The following is an 18281-nucleotide window of genomic DNA, read 5'->3' on the forward strand; positions in this document are numbered from 1 at the left end:
GTGTGTGTGTGTGTGTGTGTGTATATATATATATATATATGAGAGAGAGAGAGAGAGAGAGAGAGAGGTGATGGTCCATGTGTGGAGGTCAGAGGACAACTTTGCTCTCTCCTTTCACCTTTACATGGGTTGTGGGGATTGAACTTGTGTCCCCAGGCTTGTGACACTGGATGGCAGGTGCCTTCACCCACTGAGCTATTTTGCTAGCTGAGGGCTGTTTTCTTACTATCTTTCTATACCAAAAAGCTGGAGAGTTGACACAAAGCTGACCTGTCTTTCTGCGGCTCCACTGTGGAGTTATGTCTTCCACAGTCTGGGAAGTGTCCTGACTAGTTTTATGCCAACTTGATACAAGTTAGAATCATATGAGAGGTGAGAATCTCAGTTTAGAAAATGCCTCCATAAGATCCAGCTTTATGGCATTTTGATAGGAGAGGGACCAGCTCTTTGTGGATGAAGCCACTCCTGGGCTGGCAGTCCCGGGTTTTATAAGGAAACAGGCTGAGCAAGCCTTGAGGAACAAGCCAGTAAGCAGCACCCTCCACGGCCTCTACTTCAGCTCCTGCCTCCAGGTCCCTGCCCTGTTTGAGCTCCTGCCTGACTTTCTTCAGTGATGAACAGTGATGTGGAAGTGTAAGCTGAATTAACCCGTTCCTCGCCCAGTTGCTTTGGTCATGGTGTTTAGTCACATCAGTACCAACCCTGACTAAGCCAGGAACCCTTCCGTCATTATGCCTTCATATGTCTTTCTACACTGTTATAGAATGAATACGCCATTGAGAAATCATGTCAGCACTTAGAGATTAATAAGGAAAAGCTCCCTGATAATAGCACAAGGCTGCTAATAGGTCCTGGCTAATGCACAAAAGGGATCCAGCCCCAGACGGAAATTTCCATCAGCTTGCACAGTTTCACAGCCCCAGTTTAGGATTTGAGTAACTAAACATGTTTCACAGAGACAAAAATTTCAAGATTGGTCGTTTGGACAAATGGGGAGATTTACAATGTCAAAATCTTGCCACACTTATCTCTGGACAGACCAGGACTGCTGTCCCCAGGCAGCTGCTAACCAGGGTGTCATGATTTGAATGTGTTTGGCCCAGGGAGTGGCACTATTTGGAGGTGTGGCCTTGTTGGAGTAGGTGTGGCCCTGTTGGAGTAGTTGTGTCACTGTGGGCATGGGCTTTAAGACCCTCATCCTAGCTGCCTGGAAGCCAGTCTTCTGCTAGCAGCCTTCAGAAGAAAATCTAGAACTCTCAGCTCCTCCTGCACCATGCCTGCCTGGATGCTGCCATGTTCCTGTCTTGATGATAATGGACTGAACCTCTGAACCTGTAAGCCAGCCCCAATTAAATGTTGTCCTTATAAGAGTTGCCTTGGTCATGGTGTCTGTTCACAGCAGTAAACCCTAACTAAGACACAGGGCCATCCAGCCCGGCTTGCAGAACCATGTTCTTCCTAACAGGAGTACTGAGGAACACTCCTTTATCTAAATTCTAAGTCTTGTAGCTTAGTTTTTCTTAAGCAACTTTAGTAGATCCTTTGTAATAACAATGTATTGCCCCCGTTTGTCCTAGATGAATGCAGTATCTTTCTCCTTATTTCTGAAACCCCAATAGCTCGAATATCTAGATCTTTGTGTGTTACCACAAAGAGCCCTTAAGATTTTGCTTGACAGCTTTTGGTGATTTCTGATCTGCTTTTTCAAATGGGATACTTTCATTTTAATTCTAGTTGGTTTTCTTCTTCTGTTGTCCTCATTTCTGTTACAATGTTTCAGATGTTGAGTTTTCTGGTTAAAAGTTTCTGTTCCTTTTCACGACTTATATTTTCTGTTAAGAGCTAGGACCTTTATGTTCGTGAAATGCTAAGTGCTTTGTCCCAGAATCTAGGGCACCTGACTCTGTTAGCCCTCCATTTTCTTTTTCCTTGAGAATAGCTCATCTTTTCCTGGTGTCTCCTGTGTCGGATAACTTTTGATGCTTTGATGACTGTTCTGTGGGACTCCACCTTCCTATGGTTGGCTGGCAATCACTAAGTAGATACATACCAATCCCATCTTGTCATTTCTGCCAAGAGTTCCTATGTCACTTAGCTGTTAGAATCTATCCTCTGTGTGTTCCTTTGGGGGTAGCTCATGCTTGTGCCATTCAGAGGATATCCTGGGAACCAGACAGAAGTTTAGTTAAAACCTCAGCTCTGTCAACCTTCGTTGTGCTGTTCTGGGTTCACGGATACACAAAAGGTTATTAGTTATTCTTCTGTTGCTGTGAAAAATGTTTGCCAGTGCAACTGAAGAAAGGAAAGGTTTATTTTAGCTGATGGCATAAGGGTTCAATCCATCATGGCAGGAAGATGTGGAGACAGGAGCATGACACAGCTGGCCATATTGCACCCACAGTCAGATGTGAATCAAGCAGGGGATGGTGACTGCAGGAGCTCAGCTCCCTTCTCCACTTTATTGGGTTTGGGTTATGGCCCAGCTGCATCGTAGGACAGAACAAGTTCACGCCTGTCTGAATCCCCAGCCACAAATCCCATGAGCATTTTTTTAAAAAGATTTGTTTATTTATTTTATGTATGTGAGTACACTATCGCTGTCTTCAGACACACCAGAAGAGGGCATCTGATCCCATTACAGATGGTTGTGAGCCACCATGTGGTTGCTGGGAATTGAACTCAGGACGTCTGGAAGAGCAGTCAGTGCTCTTAACCACTGAGCCATCTCTCCAGCAACCCCCACTCCCCCATGAGCATTTTTGTCTATCTAACTTGGCTTTTGAGATAGGGTCTTTCGGTGTAACCCTGGCTGTTGTGGGATATGCTCCGTAGACCAGGCTGGCCTCAAACAAACTCATAGGATCTGCCTGCCTCTGCCTTTGAAGTGCTAAGATTGAAAATGTATGCCACCAACCTGGCTGTCCCAGCCCGTGGAGGATTCCATGAGACCCTAGGGAAGAGGGTGAAAGAATGAAGGGACAAGAGACACAAAGGAGGAGAGCAAGTCTAGGGTTCTGATCAAGCTCTCTAACTTTAATTTCAGCCGGCAGGTTATAAAAACATAGGAAAACGGGAAGTTTAGGTAAGGGTCATTGCTTAGGGCTATCCCACTATTGAATCCTCATTGCCCAAGACCATCCCACTGTCGTAGCCTGCTCCCAGGAAATACCAGATGTTCTTTGAGATCCTTGGACCTGAGACCCGCAAATGTCCTTTCTTAGCCTCGTACTGACTAGGCTTTCCAGAACAGCAGATAATTTCCTGGGTTTGGCTCCTGGCACCTGGCTTCATGAGCATTTTATTTATTTTATTCTAAACCCCTTTTAAGGGTATTTTACGTGTATTGGTGTTTTGTCTGTAGGTATGTACACCACCTGCATGGCTGGTACCTGAGGAGGTCAGAAGAGAGCATCAGATCCTCTGGAACTGGAGTGTCAGGTGGTTGTGAGCCACCTTATGTGTGCTGGGAGTTGATCCTGGGACCTCTGGATGAGCAGCCAGTGCTGATAACCGCCGAGCCATCTCTCCAGCCCCATCCATGAACATTTAAATGGTCACCCTATACTTCTAACTATTGGGGTGTCTGTTACACAGCCTGGGAACTTCAAACGGTGTACAACTGTGCTCACCCAAGGCTGTGTTCCGCCTACTCTCCACCTTGACGCCCTTCCCCCACTGTGTTTTATCCCTTTAGATAAGCATTCCATTAAGAACAATGGCCAGCCAGGTACGTAGTCCAAACTGTCAGGTCCAGACCGGGCAACAATGGAGTGATATGTAAAGTAACATCTTTATGTCTGGCTTTGAGTAAAATGTTTCAGCAAAGCCTTTGCTGTTTAGGTCAATCAGCAGAGGCTGAGAAAGTGTTTTGAGACTGTTTGAACCTTGAAGAAACGTTGTATCACTGAAAGATCTGCATGTGGTGTTCCATGAGAGCTTGCCACTGCACAAACCTTGGTTCTAAGACACTCCTGACAAACCTGGAGTTCCTACTCTTGATTTTTGGCTAGCCATGGTCAAAAGGGACTGAGATTTGTATGGATCATTTGCTCTCTCTGGTAGCAATGGTAAAAACAACAATGACAAACGCTTTGGTAGTTGGAACATTTCCCAGCCCCAATTAATTTTGTCTAATGATTGAATAAAAGTAACCGACATGAGCTTGTCGGGTCCGGCTTTCTCCCAAGAAGGCTGAACCTCTCCGCTCCTTTGGAAAATGAAAGCTTAGCGTCTTAGCGAGTCTCTCTCTCTAGTGCGGCACCTATGACCGACATCAATCAATTCGACCTTTGGGAAATTCTGCCTTGAGATAAAAATCAATGAGTCTGAAGATCCATCTCAGTGATTAAGAACGTACACTGCTCTTGCTGTGGATGCGAGTTCAGTTGGGTGTTCGTGCCTGCCTGTAACTCCGGCTCCAGAGGAATCTGACGCCCTCTTCTGGTCTCTGTGGCATTCACACACATGCTTGACACAATGTAATAGGCTCCAGGGGCTGGACATGGCTCAGTGATTAGAAGCTGTGGCAGCTCTTGCAAAGGACCTGGCTTTGGTTCTCAGCATCCACACGGCAGCTCACAACCACCAGGAACTCCAGTACCAATGGATCTGACATCCTCGTCTCCTCCCCAGGCAAGCATGGATATGGTGCACAGACATATATACATGAAATAAATGCAGATGAATAAATATAATATAAATAAAGTATAAGCAAATAAATTGTTCTTAAAGAATGTAACAGGCTGCAGGTGGGTATCGCCCAAAGACTCACGTCACACTGGTTTGGGAGGTAGTTCAAGTGGTTAGCCACGATGGCTTCAGCTTCTTTCTCCAGTTACCAAAGCTTCACCACCTCCTGGAGTCTCAGCTTTAAAATCAGACTATTGGCAGCCAGTAGAGTGGGAGTTTCCTGCTACAGATTCATGGCTCTAACCAGAGAGCATCATTCTTCGTACGTTCTCGCCTCTTGACTTTGTCAGTCCGCGGTCAGCACAGCCTGACATGCCTCAGAAACTATCATGTTGCTTTGGGTTTTTTTGGAGGTGGGGTATGGGGGTCAGTAAGTAATTTGCAAATGAAGGGCCAAGTCTGGCCAACCTTGTGGGGACCCCATGTTGCTTTCTCTCTGCATGATGCTCACTCTTTCGTGCCAGATGGCTTGGGATGGAATGTTGTGGGTATGACAGAGACAAAGTTGTAAAAATTGTCAGGCACTTTTGTAACTTTAATTTTTTTTTCAAACACATATTTTTAATGATGGTTCTTAAACACTTTAACCTCCCTTTTAGCCCACCACCCACCAGAAGCAGTGGGAAAGAAAGGATACAGGGGAAGTGGACCTGTTTAGAAAGGTTCTTTGGAGCAACTCCCGTCTGTCTTGTCTGGAAATCGGAAGTTCAGTTCGCAGGTTAGCAGAGGCAGCGCCATCCACTCGCAAACACTTCATAGATACACCAAGAGTCCAGTTTGCTAGAGTCAGGATAACAAACAGGTATCAGCAGTGGTGACAGACCTAGCAGAGACAGCCATGCCTCAGCAACAGAAAGGACCAGGAGGGATGCCAGGAAAAGTTCTTGGCTGTGCCTCTCAGCGAAGTGAAGATCAGGGAAGCCTCAGACCCACAAGCGTTGCACAGCTAGCTCTATAGGCAAACCTAGCTTAGCCTCCATTACTGTCGGTCAAGTCCTGTTTATACTCTTCAAACATCACATGTCTTCCACGGGTCTTGCCTCAGCATGTGTGTCTGTCTCAGCTGACATCACTCTGCCAATCAGCCTGAGTCTGCAGAAGCAGAAAGAAACTGCAGCACACCACCAGAAGTTTTTTGGTGTGTTTCTCTCTATGAAGTCCTGACAAATGCAGCTCACCTATGCAATGTAAGGCAGACCAATACATGTGTGTTGTTAGTGAAGAATCCTTCATCATGTGTCCTTTCACATGCTTGCTTTAGCAGAACATCCTTTTCCTTGTGTCTGCTTTAGCTAAATGTTCCTTCATGTGTTTGCCCCAGTAAAATACCATCCAACCGACTTTCCAAAGAACCCTTAAGTTTCCGCTTCCCAGTTTCATACCATTCTTAAGAAGTTTCAAGACAAAATTAAGTCACTGGAGGGGCCTCTCCATCTAGGATGCCCAGAAGCAGCCTTCCACCCAAGGGACACCTTATTATGTGGTATCCAAAGGACCCTGGTGTGACACACGGAGCCAGACAAGCGTGTGTGAACCGGAGGCTGAGCAGAACTTCAAGCAGAGGTGCTGACTCTTCAGCTGGATGACAGTGGTAACTGCTTGCAAATCTGTGGTCACAAGCACAACATAGTAAAAATCATTCTGGGCCTGAGGACGTGGGCCCTGTTGGTAGAGTACTTGCCCAGCATGTATGACACCCTGGGCTCCATTCCCACAACTGCATGGACTGGGTATGCTGGTGCAGGCTGTGATCCCAGCACTAGGGAGGTGAAGGCAAGAAGATCAGAAGTTCTAGGGCATCTCAGTTAAATAGCAAGTTCAAGGCCAGCCTGGATTACATCAAGTCTCTCTCCCCCTATATATGTGAGCATGCATGCGTGTGCGTGTGTGTGTGTGTGTGTGTGTGTGAATACACATGAAGCTGAGATTAGAGATGTAACTCAGTAGTAGAGTGCTTACCTAGCATACATAAGGCCTCGGGTTCCATTCTATCATGACTACACACACACACATACATACACATACACACATACATACACACACATACACACATACATACACACATACATACACACACAGACACACACAGACACACAGACACACACACAGACACACACAGACACACACAGACACACACAGACACACATACATATACACACACACATACATACACATACACACATACATACACACACAGACACACACAGACACACATACATACACACACAGACACACACAGACACACATACATAGACATATACACACATATACACATACACACACATACACACACACATATACACACATACACACATATACACATACACACATACATACACACACATACACACATGCACACACATACACACACATACACACATACATACACACACAGACACACATATACACATATACACATACATATACACACATACACACACATACACACATACATACACATACATACACACACATACACACATATATACACACACAGACACACACACACCTAAAATTTAAATCCAATTATTAAAAGTGAACTTGGAGTGAGTGATCATTATTTTAAAATGAAGCCACTTCAGGGTTGCAGTGTAAGGGTTGAGGCCGACCCCGGGAACCACATGACCTGAGGACTTCATGCTGCTATGGGGTTCTGTTCTGCTTGCTGCCCTCACTTCCCACTTGATTTAAGAATTATATGAAAACCCTAAGGGGGCCTCCAGCCCCTCGCTGGGCAGTATCTCTGGCATGCACAGTACTAGTGCTTGGTATTGTTCAGGCATTGCTGCTGGAGCAGGTTAACGATCCAAGCACCACCCTAGAGAAGAACTTAGAGACATAGACCGTCAGCAATGACCACCACCCTTAGAAAACATTTGGAAAAGTAAAATTGTTAGTGAAGCTAGGTTAAGATGTTTGTATACTGGCTCTGATGTAGAAAATCTTAGGGAACAGTTTGAAGTTCAGAAAGGCAGACTCTTAGTAGTTAAGCTAGGACCTTTTGTGGTCAGGGAACAAGAACAACGGCAGCACTGGCTGCCGGGACTCTCACTGAGGCTGGACTGCTGATTGAGTTCTTATACCCATTTCTGCCCTCAGCTTCCTGCTGTGATTTAATAAGACCTGCTGATGGGTAGATATGCACTCTGAGGATTTAAAATACATATGATTGATTTTTCTATGTAGAAGTTTAGATTTGTGATTCCTTTAAGATTCTTAGAAGATTACTTTTAAAGATAAATAATAAAATAATTACTCCTTTATTTGTAACCACAAATTGCTGCCTGCCAGTAAGAGAAGCTGGCTGAGAAAAGTCCCTTGCTTGCTCACACATTGTTAATTTATAACAAGTTGCTTAGCTACAAATACGTATGGGTTCTTAGGAATAATTTGTTTTCTTTACCTGTAGAACATAATGTTATTTCTTGTAAAGGTATTGAAGAACACATTGTTTTTTCATAGTCATTCACTAGGAGAAAAAAATAGAACGCAATCACATTGTAACTTTATACTGCTTGAAAAGTTTTGTTGGCATATATAAATCATGGGAGAAAGAATAAAGTTATTGGAACATTGTTCCTTCCATCCATCAACTATGTGCATATGTGTATACATGTATGTATGTGTGTATGTAAAGTTTGTGTGGATGTATGTTGGAACTTTGTTCCCTTTCACCCTCCAAGTATGTATGTATATATGTATACACGTATGTGTATGTATGTATATGTGTTAAGTTTGTGTGAGAATATGCTGGAACTCTGTTCCAGCCATCAAATCTGTATGTATGTATGTATGTATGTATGTATGTATGTATATGTATAAAGCTTGTTTGAGTGCATGTTGAAGATTGCTCCATCCACTAACTCTGTGTGTGTGTGTGTGTGTGTGTGTGTGAGAGAGAGAGAGAGAGAGAGAGAGAGAGAGAGAGAGAGATGCTTGGAATTTGCTTGTTGGAGCTTTGCTCCATCTATTCTATGTGTGAATATATGTATGTATATATGTATGTATGTGTGTATGTATGTATGTATGTATGTATGTATTTGTATGTATGAAGTTATTGGAGTTCACCTTTTGCTTCATTTACTCAGTGTGTATGTATGTGAATGTTTATGTATGAATTTTCTGTCCTTCCTTCTCTTTCTCACCGGCCCCAAGGAGTTAAAAGAATTCAGAGTTTTTCACTGGCCACAGGGAGTGCCAACCCCAGGAAATTAAGCTTTGTTCCCTCAGAGAAAAGTCTGCTGAGTAATTTCTCTAACTGCTGGCTGCCATAGGCAGCAGCCCCCGTCGGTATCTGGACCAATACCATCATTGGCTCTTAGCACTGACCCATATGGGCTGCCTGCCTCAGTTTACCCACCCCACAGATGCCAAAGCTGGTAACTGGCGCAGCTCCAAGATGGCTCTTTTGCCCTCATGCCCCACCTGCCCCAACTCTCCAACTGTGCCGCGCCCACATTTGGGCTCAGCTTCTGACGTGTCACTCTGACGTGTCACCGGTGACTCATGGCTCTCGTTCATTCCGGAGCAAGGTTGGCATCCTGGTTTGTACCAGAAGATGCCTGCAGCCTCTCTTCCATCCTGCTGTATCTGGGCATCATCCCTATGGCACAATCTCTGCCTTCTGCAGGAGCCACCCTGGTGACCTTGTCTCAAACAAACCAAAACCTTGATAAAGGGGTAGACCTCACTTATGTTAAGTGTACTGGGTGGTTTTGTGTGTCAGCTTGACACAAGTTGGAGTTATCACAGAGAAAGGAGCCTTTCTTGAGGAAATGCCTCCATGAGATCCAGCTGTAAGGCATTTTCTCAATTAGTGATCATGGGGTGGGAAGACCCATTGTGGGTGGTGTCATCCCTGGGCTGGTAATCCTGGGTTCTATAAGAAAGCAAGCTGAGCAAGCCAGGAGAAGTAAGCCAGTAAGTAACATCCCTCCATGGCCTCTATATCAGCTCCTGCTTCCTGACCTGCTTGAGTTCCAGTCCTGACTTCCTTTGGTGATGAACAGCAATGTGGAAGTGTAAGCTGAATAAACCCTTTTCTCCCTAACTTGCTTCTTGGTCATGATGTTTGTGCAGGAATAGAAACCCTGACTAAGACATTAGGCTTACTAACTATTCTTAAGATAATACTAACAAGCTGGAGAGGTGCTCAGTGGTTAAGGACACTTACTGCTCTCAAAGAAAACCCAGGTTCTGTTCCCAGCACCTACGCAACATTTCATAACCTCCTAAACTACAGTTCCATGCGATCCTGTGCTCTCTTCCAGACTCTCACACATGCACCGTGCACATAAAGTCATGCGAGCGCGTGGGCACACACACACATGCACACACACACACACGCACACACTACATTTTTAAAGTCTTGCTAGTTATAAATCCTGATTTGGATTTAATTATGGCATGAAAATTTGCATTTCTTTTTTATTTATTTTTTATTTTTTTAACTTTTTTTTTTTTGTTTTTTTTGAAACAGGGTTTCTCTGTGTAGCCCTGGCTGTCCTGGAACTCACTCTGTAGACCAGGCTGGCCTCAAACTCAGAAATCCGCCTGCCTCTGCCTCCCAAGTGCTGGGATTAAAGGTATGCACCACCACTGCCCAGGCGAAAATTTGCATTTCTAATGAATTCTTAAGGTGGAATCTATTTGAATATTAAATAGAATGTACCTTTTTAATTAAAAGATTTGTTTTCATTTATGCACATGTGTCTCTGTGTATATGCTGTTAGGCTTCAACCCTGGGACAAGTGGTTCCTACTTAACATGTCACAGCGGACCTGGTTGTAGGTTCTCCCAGCATCTCTCAGTCCCTACCTGGTATGGGGTATGGCTGGCATACCTCACCCACCCTCTACCCTGTGTTCTATAGCCCAGGGACTGGGCTGCCCTTCCCCCAGAGGCTTTTCCTATATAATCCAGATGGTTTGATTACCTTAGTTACCTACCCTCTCTGCCTCTTTCACTCCTCTTGCTCCTTTGACTCCTGGCTGCTGTTCTTGGCTCTCCTCTCTCCCTTCCCCTCCCCCCTCCCCACATGCTTCAGGGTCTTGACCACTCTGGACTCTCGCAGACGTGTCTGCCTCTTGCTATGCTCTCCCAAGCAGCTATAATAAACTTTCCCCTCCACCATATCTAGTAAAAAACATGTCCTTTTTTTTTTAAAAAAAAAAGATTTTATTTATGTATGTATGTGAGTACACTGCTGCTCTCTTCAGACGAAGCAGAAGAGGGCATCGGATCCCATTACAGATGGTTGTGAGCCACCATGTGGTTGCTGGGAATTAAACTCAGGATCTCTGAAAGAGCAGTCAGTGCTCTTAACTGCTGAGCTATCTCTCCAGCCCCTCTATTTGTAAGGTTTTTATTTATTTACTTATGCTTTGTGTGTATGTTTGTGAGCCTGCTTGAGTGTATGTACACCACATGTGTAGGAGGAGGCTGTGGAAGCCAGAAGACAGTATTGGATGCCCTGGATCTGGAGTCATGTGTGTTGTGAGCCCAGGTCCTCTGCAAGAGCAATCAGTGTTCCTAACCACTGAACAACCTCACCATCTTCCTAAAGTGCTATTTTAAATGGGATTTTTTTTCTTTCATTTTGTTGTGTTTGATTTAGAAAGACCAAGGCTTCTAAATGTTTGTTGTTCCTTTTTAATTAAAACATTTAAATTACATTTTTTATTAATTTGTGTGTGTGTGTGTGTGTGTGTGTAGCATACCACAGCGTGCATGTGGAGGTCAGAGGACAGCTGGCAGGAGTTGGCTCTCTCCTTCCGCCATGCGGGTTCTGGGGGATCAGACTCAGCTTGTCAGGCTGGGTGACAGGTATCTTTACTCATGGAGCCATTTGAATGGCCTCTTGTTGTTCTGAGACAGTCTTACTATGCAGGCCTGGCCACCCTGGGACTGTGTAGATCTGCTGGACTTGACCTCACGGTTGCCTCCTCCCCTTTGATGTTGTGATGACTGATGTGTCAGATGCTAGCACGCGCACCTCGGGCAGGTTTACAAGTAGAGAAATTTGTTAAAATCAGGCCAACAGTGACAATATTCTTGTTTTAAGACAAGATTTTTAAAATTATACTTCTTTTGCATTTGTGAGTGTGTGTGTGTGCATGTGCACACATGTGCCATGGTACACAGATAGAGGCCAAGGGACAATTTGAAGGAGTTAGTTCCCTCCTCTTGTGTGGCTCCTGGGAATCAAACTCAGGTCATCAGTAGCCCAGGCTGGCCTCTAATTTAGTGGGTAGCAGAGGGTAATCCTGAGCTTTTCCTTTAAGTGCTAGGCTTGCAGTTCTGCACTGCACCTGATTCTAATGCAGTGCTGGTCTTCCTGGTAAGGCCAGCATGCAGGCAAAAGAGCCTGGCCTCGCCCCAGCCCTGTATTGACCGTGTGAGGAATGAGCCTCGCCCCTCTCAGTCCCTTTGAAGGGGCGAAGTGAGTCAGAGTTGACCACAGGACGGGAAGCTCAGGATATACCATATCAGAAAGTGAAGGTCTCAGGGATGCAAGGCCTGTTACAATCAGTCACTGGTCAATCATTAATTCGAAGATAACCACCATCTGAAACGGTTACAACTGGGAAATAGCTCTTGCAAATAAGAGACAAGAGTTTGTATTGTCCAATCTGTTTCATTTGCAAACATCACTAGTTTGTTTAAGAATTTCAGATCTTGGGGACTGGAGAGACAATGGCTCAGCAGTTACAAAACACTGGCTGTTCTTAAAGAGGACCAAGGTTTGGTTCCCAGTATGCACAACAGCAACTCACCAACTGCCTGTTACCCCAGCTCCAGGGGGATCTGATGCCCTCTTCTGGCCTCCATGGGCACCAGAACACGGGTGCATGTGTACACACACAAGGAGACTTCTTTTTTTCTTTCTTTCTTTCTTTCTTTCTTTTTTTTCTTTTTCTTTTTTTGAGACAGGGTTTCTCTGTGTAGCCTTGGCTGTCCTAGAACTCACTCTGTAGACCAGGCTGGCCTCGAACTCAGAAATCCGCCTGCCTCTGCTTCCCAAGTGCTGGGATTAAAGGCGTGCGCTACCACTGCCTGGCTACAAAGAGACTTATAAAATAAGACTTTAAAAAGTAATTTCAGAAGGAGTTAGATTAACACGGCAATAAGTAGGGTGCTTTCTAGACCTGTGTCTGTTTCCCACAGAAGTTGGAACACATTGGAATAATCGCTTCCGTGGCTGTTAAGGATTACCTGGGCTTCTAGACCAACGTGACAGGAATTGTCAGCTTTCTCGATGGCAGTTTTACTTATGCATTTCCTTTCTTAAGTCTGTTTTGGTAAATTATGCTTTCCCTAGAAGGTTGTAATAGGTTTTTACCAACGCGATTGTCCAGACCAGACCACATTAAAAGTAAATAGGCTCAGGATTATTGGGTGTGGCTCCTGGGTAGGTTCACTGGTTCCAAAGAACAGAGCCAGGGTAATCACGGGCCTAGGCTAAGGCTCGGAGGTTTATAGATCTTGGGTAACAGGTGATGACGTACCAGCCAGGAGCCGGAACTGTGCCCAAATATGGTCAAAAGCTGGGGGCTTGCATGGAATTGCATCAACTTCCAGAAATGCGGCTCTGAGTTTTGGAGCCCTTCCTTTGATCAGAGGCTTTCAGATTGGGAGGGGTTGGGAGGAGAGTGGATGGGGCCTCCCAGGTCAGGCAGGGGTGAGCAGTGGCCTCCAAGCTCCAACCAAACAGGTTGCTCACTTTTTTCCTAGCAGGAATCTCTTTCTAGAAATTGTGAGAGTGTGTGTGTGTGTGTGTCTGTATGTGTATGAGTGTGTATGAACGTGAATGTGTGTGTCTGTGTGTATCTGTGTGTGTGAGTGTATCTGTGTGTGTTTGAGTGTCAGTGGGTGTATCTGTGTGTGTGTGTGTGTGTCTGCATGTGTGTTTTTATACATACATGTGTACACACAGGTACCTGTGGAGGCCAGAGGACAACCTTGAGTGTCATTCTGTCGTCCACTTTGATACTTCAAGATGAAGTCTCTCTTTGGCCAGGCTGGCTGGCCATCGAGCACCATGGAGCCCACTGTTCTCTGCCTCTCCATGCTAGAATTATGTCTGTGCAGAACCACACCCACCCTTTTGACACGGGCTCTGGGCTTGTACTGGGGACCTCGGGCCATTAGTTTTCCACAGTAAGCCTCTCACCTTTTTTGAGACAAGGTCTTAAAATATAGTTCGGGCTAGCTTAGAACTCAATGGAGAGACCAGGTTGGTCTTAAACTTGGAACCATCTTCCTGCCTTAGCCTCCTGAGTGCTAGGGTTATAAGCACATCCCAGCAGGCTTGGCCCTGGCAATTCTTGGGACACAGTGAGGTTTCAGGCTACATTAAATACATGGGGCTTGGATCTGAAACAGCCCAAGGGAGGGCAGCCGTGGGATGGCCTCCACCCCCAGGGCAGGATAAACAGTGCTTGGTGGTAAGTACTTGTAAATCCCGGTGGAGCCAGGAGGACCAGGAGTTCAAAATCAGACTGATCTAGGTAATGAGTTCAAGGCTAGCCTGGGTTACATGTGACTCTTTCTCAAAAACAAAAGAAAGCCACATGTCATGCTTTACATGACATGTTACATGCTTAGTTACTTAAATTGCCGTGTCTAATTTGCATTCTCTGCCAAGTCCTTGTCTTCTTCGGATGATCTGCTCCCACATGGTTAGGAACTTCCTGGTTCTGCCTGTCTAATTGAGGCCAAGCTAACCTCTGAGGGTAATAGACCCTGGCCAACAGTGTGATCTGTTAGTCCCGGAGGATGACTGTCAATTCGGACGACTGTCAATTCCCCCTTCTTGTCTCCAGGAGGACAGGTGAGAATTAATGACTCTTGGTTGCCACTTCATCCGGGTCCCAGGAAGCCACCCACTCAGTGGTGATGTCTACCGCCCTCTTGTGGTGGAGGGAGTTTTTGTTCTTTCCAGATTCTCATCTGACAAAAATTCCCAACAGCCAGTGTGGCAGAAGTGAGTGGGCGCATGTGAGTGTCAAATATTTATTTGAGCGTAACACTTAGTGACATTAGGGGAAACTGAATAGCTTTAAGCAAGATCCAGGTGGCCAAATGTAGTGGGTTTGGCCTAATACTGCTTGTATTCTAATGTTAATTTGGTTCCTCAAAACTGCCTTACCGGAGTGTCTGCAAGTAGCATCTGGGAACCAGCCCCCAGTTGGTTCTGATTGGTAAATAAAATGCCAACAGCCAATAGCTGGGAAGAACAGACAAGTCAGGTATTTGGAATTTCCTAGGGCTTTGGGGTGAGAGAGAGGAGAGGGAGGAGAGGAGGGGAGAGGAGGGGAGAGGAGAGGAGAGGAGAGGACAGGACAGGACAGGAGAGGACAGGAGAGGACAGGAGAGGACAGGAGAGGACAGGAGAGGACAGGAGAGGACAGGAGAGGACAGGAGAGGACAGGAGAGGAGAGGAGAAAACAGGAGAGGAGAGAACAGGAGATGGGAGGGAGGAGATCCACCATGCCTGAGAAGAGTGCAGGACGGAGAGGCATAGCCTCTTCACGTGGTACATGAAGGAGCCAGGAGATCGCAGCCTGAAAGGGCTGCCCAACTGGGTCCAGGGCAGCCAAGATAGAATATAGAGTTTAGTAAGTAATAACTCGGGATTGTTGGCAGGGTGGATTAATGGTGTGGAGGTTAGACAGTGACCCAGCTATTGAGGTATCTAAGGCCTATCAAAATATAAAGACTGTGTGTGTGTTGGGGGGGGCAGTCTTTCTTTTGAGAACATAAAGCATTAATGCAGGTAGTGAACCTGCTGCTGGGACTGATTATTTAATTCAAACAACCTGAGACCTGTTTCTGCATATTGAAGGTCCCAGATCTGGAGCAGAGTGCTACCCACGAGTCATCCACCATCAGAGATGCTCTGTACAAATATGCCCCCAATATGGTGCTCAGGTCTGTTCACTGGGCTTTTCTGGGTTTGTGATTTTGAGACTTGGATTCTAGAATGAATGTCTTCTGATATTTATGTCGGAATATGTTTTTCATTGCTTTTGCTACCGTTTAAATTTAAAAAAAAAAAGGCCAGCCTCTTCTTTTTTCTTTTTTTAAGATTTATTTATTTATTTCATGTATGTGAGTACACTATCACTGTCTTCAGACACACCAGAAGAGGGCATCATGTTGTTGCTGGGATTTGAACTCATGACCTCCGGAAGAGCAGCAAGTGCTCTAACCACTGAGCCATCTCTCCAGCCCCACTGTTCAAGTTTTAAGACTTGTTTTTTATTTATATGTGCGTTTCTGCAGAAAGCATACCAAGTGTATGCAGATGCCCGCAGAAGCCAGAAGAGGGTGTCAGATCCCCCGGAGCTGGAATTACAAGTGTGCCACCAAGCGTGGGTGCTTGGTTCCCCTGCAGGAGGAGAGGAGGTTCCTCTCCATGCACTCTCAACTCCGGCTCTAGTGCGGATATTTTGAAAATCATCATCAACAACAACATTATTATTCAGTAGTAGTGACAATGTTTTTTTGACATGGTCTATGCAACCCATTGATGCAGTCCCTAGACAGGCCACAAGAGGGCATCAGATCCCCTGGAACTAGCGTTAAGAGCCCTATGAGCCACCATGTGGTTCAATGGGGACTGAACAGCCCTTTCACAGGGGTTGCCTAAGATTATCGGAAAACACAGATATTCACATCACGATTCATAACAGTAGAAAAAAATACAGTTATGAAATAGCCACCAAAATAATTTTATGGTTGGGAAGGTTAAAAACCACTGGATGAAGATGCTGGGAATTGAAGGTAGGCCCTCAGCCAGAGCAGCAAGTGCTCGTAATCAATAAGCCATCTCTCCAGCCCTGGAATTTTTTTTTTAATGTGCCTGTTTCTCAAGGAGACCATGTGAGTGCTGGGAACTGAACCCACGCCCTCTGCAAAAGCAGCAAGTGCTCTCGGCAGCGGAACTGTCTCTCCACTCTCTACTGTACATTTTTATTATGCTAGGTTTTTAGAAATCTTTAGGAGAGTGTGAACACAGCCCCCACTACCACAGATTATGCAGTTAAGTTTCCCACATGTGGGGAAATCTCAGGGGTCTGCACATCAGAGGGCAGCGGGGGAGCCTCACTCTGGGAAACCACCTTGTGGTCACCTGCCCTGAGTACCGATAAGCTCGCCCAACATGCTCGGTAAAAACACGTGCGGGTGATTCGCTTTTAACTCTTTTTTTACTCTGGAATAATTCTGATTACTGCTATTTATTACTTACTCTTAAATTCATACCGCATGCAGTGTTTGTTATTAAAGCACAGAGAGGGGGTTTAAAGAAAAATCTAGTGAGCTGGTTTCCTGACGCTCACCTGCTGAGCACCTTGGTGCATAGCTCAGACTCGACTCTAGGTGTCGCTGTGGAGGGCTTTTCCACAGTGGTTGTCTATTTATTTTATTGTTTTTATTTTATTTATTTACTTTACTTCCTGTTCACTGATCCCCCTCTCTGTCACTCCCTCCCACAATTCTTCCCCCTCCCCTTCTCCTGTGAGCAGGTGGGGGTCCCCCTGGGTATCCCCCCACCTCAGCATATCAAGTTTCTGAGGGGCTAGGCACATCCTCTCCCACTGAGGCCAGACAGGACAGCCCAGCTAGAAGAACATACTCCATAGACAGGCAACAGCTTTAGGGATAGCCCTCGTTCCAGTTGTTCGGGACCCACACGACCCAAGCTGCACACCTGCTACATATGTGCGGGGAGGGCTAGGTCCAGCCCATGTATGGTTGGTGGTTCAGTCTCTGAGAGTCCCAAGGGTCTAGGTTGGCTGACTCTGTTGGTCTCCCTGGGGAGTTCCTATCCCCTTAGAGGCTGCAATCCTTTCTTTCTTTTCTTTTCTTTTTTCTTTTTCTTTTTTTTTTTGTTTTTTGTTTTTGTTTGTTTGTTTTTTTCGAGACAGGGTTTCTCTGTGTAGCCCTGGCTGTCCTAGAACTCACTCTGAAGACCAGGGTGGCCTCGAACTCAGAAATCCACCTGCCTCTGCCTCCCAAGTGCTGGGATTAAAGGCGTGCACCACCACTGCCCTGCCGACTGCAATCCTTTCTCCTGTTCTTCCATGAGTGTCCCCAAGCTCCATCCACTGTTTGGCTGTGGGTGTCTGCATCAGTATAAGTCAGCTGCTGGGTAGAGCCTCTCAGGACAGCCTTTGCTAGACTGTAAGCATAACAGAGTTTCATTAATAGTGTCAGAGACTGGTGCTTGCCCATGGGATGGGTTCCAAGTCGGGCCATTCTCTCAGTGTCTACTCCATCTTTGTCCCTGTATTTCTTGTAGACGGGATAAATTTGGGGTCAAAAGTTTTGTGGGTGGGTTGGTGTCCCTATCACTCCACTGAGGCTCCTGCCTGGCTATAAGAGCCACCTTCTTCCAGTTCTATATCCCTAATGATGTGAGTCACAGCTAAGGTCACCATCATTGACCTCCCTTATCCCAGGTCTCTGTCTCTTCCTGGAGATGTCCCCCACCTCCCTACCCCTATCAGTTGCAGATTTCCATTCATTCTCATGGCTCTCTGGCCATCTCTCCTGTCCCTCCCCATACTTGATCCTGAACCCCCCCC

At 45.7% G+C, this 18281-nt stretch overlaps 1 pseudogene; it reads right to left on the bottom strand.

Moving 5' to 3' along the window:
* Nucleotides 1–16692: 16692 nt before the first annotated feature.
* LOC114612921 lies at nucleotides 16693–16838 on the bottom strand (annotated as a pseudogene).
* Nucleotides 16839–18281: the final 1443 nt, after the last annotated feature.

This window comes from Grammomys surdaster, unplaced genomic scaffold (assembly GCF_004785775.1).
Source record: "Grammomys surdaster isolate TR1022 unplaced genomic scaffold, NIH_TR_1.0 126185, whole genome shotgun sequence".
Classification (NCBI taxonomy): domain Eukaryota; kingdom Metazoa; phylum Chordata; class Mammalia; order Rodentia; family Muridae; genus Grammomys; species Grammomys surdaster.